This window comes from Oryza sativa, chromosome 2 (assembly GCF_034140825.1).
Source record: "Oryza sativa Japonica Group chromosome 2, ASM3414082v1".
Classification (NCBI taxonomy): domain Eukaryota; kingdom Viridiplantae; phylum Streptophyta; class Magnoliopsida; order Poales; family Poaceae; genus Oryza; species Oryza sativa.
Window position 1 is genome coordinate 21,084,105 of NC_089036.1, and position 4,811 is coordinate 21,088,915.

The window sequence follows — 4,811 nt, forward strand, 5'->3', positions numbered from 1 at the left end:
CTCCCACGACGTTTAGAGAGATTAATATGCTACAGTATTCCTTCAAAATTCCTTTGTGTGATTCCTACAATCCGAACGTGTGAATGGTACCAGATCCAAAGGAATCATGAATCCTAAAAAATCCTCTGTAAACCCTTTGATCCGAACAAGGCCTAAATATCTTGGTGCCTAAACCCGGTGTGATAAAAGGTGCATGATATGTTAGGCCCTAAATATCCTACCAATTATTTGGTAATACCAAAATGTAGGCATGTTTTGGTACTATTAATTTTCTGGTAGGAAAAAAATGCATTTGGTCCTATTTGGTTTATCACCAATTTAGAGCCCAAATGTGAAATTATAGTGAAAAATGTTCTAGACTGATGCCAAATCTAGTATGGCCATTACCAATAAAGTGGCTTCAATCTAGATATGCACAAGTACTTTTCAAACAAAAAAACATTGGCAGGGCATGTTTTGGCAGCAATAAAGACCTCTTATTATTGAAAAAGGCTCCTCCATTCCAAAATATATTGGGACTATTCAGTTGCTATTTACCATGCTATTTCGCACTCTCTAGCCAATTTGATTGTTGCAGCAAGTAGATAGCTGCCGACTGTGTAGTTATGCTGTAAATTGCAGCCAAACAGCTCCATTAACTACGACCAAATTCGTAGTACTTATAATACGTATTATGTTCATTTGGTTCCTCCTCACCAAGCTTTATGTTTATTGGTGTCAAATAAATATGATTTTCTGATTTATTTCTTATAATTTGATTATATTTTTTTAAGAAAGACTTGAATTTGCGATGAGAGTGAAGCGGAAGGTCAGCGACATGGACACTGCAGTTGACGCTCGATGCCGACCAGATTGGTGTTGAGAATTGAGACATCACCTGGCGCTAATGTGATTGTTTATTTGTTTGTCAAATGACCACCTAATAAGGAAACGAAAAAAAGAGAGGAAGAAACGGAATGAACTAGCTAGTAAATGTCTTCCTGAGAGAGCCCCACGATATGAACAGCTTATAACTCTTGGTTCCAATGTGGCCCAAGAGGAATGTAACCTCCTAAAAAAGGAATAAAAGTCCACTTCAGGTCCCTCAATATAGCTTCAGTATTAAAACGTGCAATTTAACTACACTAGTAATATGCCCGTGCTAACGCTACGACGATATTTGATGATGCAAATCTCTTGTCAACTACTATAAAAACTGAAAATGTTCTCGCAGAATTTTGGTACGTCATCCGTATTGGAATCAATTTTAATTTTATATTTCTATCAAATTCTTTCTTTTTTCTTATGTCAGAGTGTCCCTCTTATCCGAGACGCATACGAATTAATTAGGCCCGCACCTTTTCACGCGCCCCTTGCCGCTTACCTTTTCACGCGTCCCTTGCCGCTTGCAGCGATCAGGTCCACGCCTGAGTCCGTTTTCCATATGCGCCTTTGTGTGCCGCCATGATTGGCCCGCAACGCCCTGGCTCGTGATTTTTTTGCATGCCTGGTTGGGCCCGCAACGTCCTCATAAATCTACCCTATTAGCATATATAAGCACTTTAAAGGAAAAAATCGAGATTCCCAGTTGATTTAATCTTTGGGAAAAAAAGAATACAGATTCCTACTTGATTTGATCTTATCAGGCCTCTATTTACCTACATGATATCATCAGGCTTCCATTTACCTATATCTTCTTCAAGTTTATTGGACAACCTAATTGCGATTAAATTGCATATACTTTAGTTATGATAATTAAGAATTAGCATTTAGTTACAAGACATCCATCATTGATATTATTTGGATGCGAATCGACGCACATACCTTTTGAGCCCATGGGAATGAGAATATGAAGAGGAACACTGCTACAGACCTAGGGATGAAATGCTCCAACAACAAATGGCATAAGCACAGCAGAGCCATAATATATAGAAGTGGCCATCGTTCCATTTTACTGCCTAACGATAGGTTGAAAGCTAGCAAGCCAAGGAAGGGCTATATATCTCTCAGTTCTCACAACTACCTTTTCATGAACCGTGGGCTTTTTTAAGCTAAACCTCAGAAGACAATAGGAAAAGCCTGTTTTTCATTTAAGAATAAAAGACTTGGCCTATTATTTTAGGGAAAATTGGACCAAAAAACTCACAAACACTTGCCCATGAACCTGCGGGCTAAATAGTGTAAACTTATCTGCTGCAAGCAGCATTGGAGTAAATCCACCCTATCCTAAACCTTTCTTACATGCATATTGTTAGTTTGTACCAAGCACAAGAAAATAAATCACTCACTTTAAAACCAACTAAAAAAATACATATATGCCCACTTTCATCCATTGAAGGCATAGCTGCAACTTATAAATCTGAACTGTACATATATGTGTCAACCATGAGTGTACAATCGAAAGGGGAAAGAATGGAAAAACAGTTAGAAGAAATTATGCCCTAGCATTGCCTCCATTTTCTCTGCACTGATCGAATAATTGCATCTACCTTGCCATTCTGCACTGATTTCTCATGACAACCGCACTTCATTTAGCAAAACCATGAAATGGAGCATGTTCCTGTCAACCTGCTAAATAGAAACAATCAGCTTCTTTTGTTAATGAGTGGCTTCCAAGCTTAACTTGTTTTGCTAAACTTTTGAAGCAAATCATGCTAGCTTATGGTACACCACAAATTGATATATCAGATCAGTGATGATCAATAATGCTATTTGCTTTCTAAACAGATAAATTCCATAAGTAACAGATAAATGCAGTTGTTTTATCTTGCTTGTTGCTTGGTAATCACTATTAATTGGAAGCACCGTAGAACTCAAAAGCAGAGGTCATCTCTCTTGAAGCAGGTCCTCTTAATGGTGAAAACATATGTAAAGAGAAATGAGTACAGATCAGTGGTGCTGCATTTGAATTCCTCTGCAATGGCAATAGTCCAGAAAAAACATCAATTTCAAAGATCTTCAAAGAAATCGAGGGCAGCGTTAGTCTGCACTGGGTTGGTAAGAACCGTCGGCTAGATTGGTTCTGGAAGCAAGCAATGATGCTCTGTTAGCAACTGTACTTTGGAACATTGGGTCATGCATTTATGGAAAATGGGAGATAGAAAAGCGGGAATGACAAGCAAAATGACCATATGTTTGAAATACCAGCTATTCTTAATTTCTTATACAGGAATAAATTTATATGCTAGTAAGGAAACAATAATCTTAGCTCTCACATCACCAAACAATATTGAAGCGATGAACTCTGACAGTCTGCCATTCATGTGATCGTGCAAATCAGTTAGCGTACTACTTAAATTAATTACAGGAAAGACAGGGTAATTCAAAAGCACATGCCTGTAAAATCACAGGATATTTTATTCAAGTAGCTAAAATGCATAACACAATAATATGTACCCATCGGCAAAAGAAAGTGCATGCCTGTTTGAATGGTCAGGAGCAGTGGAGGACAATTGTCATCATCTCCAACAATGGTGTTTTCTTGAGCAGAAGATTAGCTTGTTCCAATCTATTGTGATACCATGAAAAAAAATGGAAAATTTTTAGTACAAATCATTCAGGCTGAAACAAAGATTGCTAATTACTTTAGAAATAAATTCAGCAAGCAGACCATCAGTGGATTAATGCTGGGTTAGCTGTTTATGAACAACCAACGATGGCAAATTCAATGGATGAAGCCAAATGAGCTTAACCTAGGCCGCTAGAATTCATGAAAACTCGAATTGCAATAATAGTTAAGAAACTTCACCAGAAAATTTCCTCGCGGTCGTAGGAGACGTCAAGCCAGGCACAGCCGAGAGACCAGCCAAGCGTGGGGCGGTGAAGCCCGCGGTCTCAGGTCTCAGGAACAATATCGTCAAGCCCGACGGAGGACGGGACATCCGAGCCAGGGGTCGCGGAATCGGGAGCGTCGAGGTGGAACGACGGGCTCGAGAGAACAGAATCGGGCGTATCACCAGACTGTCGCGGAGCGAGCACGGCAAGAACGACCGGGGCGCATCGGCCACCACGGAGGCGGACCAGTCGGCAGCTACCGGCGGCCGCCGCCGCTTCGGAGGGGTGGGGGGTGTCGTCAAGCATGAAGGTTGACGCCGCGAGCTGCCGCTGCTTCGGGTCTGGAGGGGGAGGCGTGGGAGGGAGGTGCGGGTTCCGCGTCCTCGGTGGTGGCGGGGCTGGGCGGTGCGGATGCGGCGGCGCAAACCGATGTGATGGGAGGAGGGGCGGCGGGCGGAGGGAGGTGGCGGCGGCGAGATGGAGGGCGGCGAATTTTAACTATTTTCGATACATGTAAACAATGTCATATCTACATATCTATCTATCTATTATTAAAACAACCTTAAAAAAAGACACCACGTTCACTGTAGAGGCTAAAAATTCCTACATGAATCGGAGAAAAAGAAAAAAAGAGTCAAAATAGAAATACAATCTAAAAATAGCTGAAATTCGTAATTAAAAATAAGCAATATTAAAAAAATAGTCCATATAGTAACCCAATACGAGATTAATCAAAATTCAGAATTAAAATAAGAGTAAAATACACGAGCGGTCCTTAAACTTGTCAGCAGGTTTCACTTAGGTCCACGAACTTACAAAGTGCACATTAAGGTCCCTAAACTTGGTTTATTGTATCATCCCGGTCCAAAGCCGCGTTTAACCGTGGTCTTGCCTACGTGGCACGCCAAGTAGACGATGACATGGATTTTTTTTTATTTTTTCTCCCTTCTTCTTTCTTTTTTTCTCTTTCTTCCTTGTCGAAAAGATGAAAATGCCTCATGCACGTCATCGTCCATGTCATCGTCTTTTCATAAAAGAGAAAAGAGAAAGAATAAGGG

General features: G+C 40.6%; 1 long non-coding RNA gene across 1 annotated transcript; it reads right to left on the reverse strand.

Moving 5' to 3' along the window:
• Positions 1–2,144: 2,144 nt before the first annotated feature.
• LOC107279937 (uncharacterized) lies at positions 2,145–4,408 on the reverse strand. Its single transcript, XR_010739090.1, has 3 exons — positions 3,728–4,408; positions 3,400–3,487; positions 2,145–2,547 (listed from the first exon to the last, which is right to left on the reverse strand). It is a non-coding gene; the product is annotated as an uncharacterized lncRNA (long non-coding RNA).
• Between the last annotated feature and the right edge of the window lie 403 nt (positions 4,409–4,811).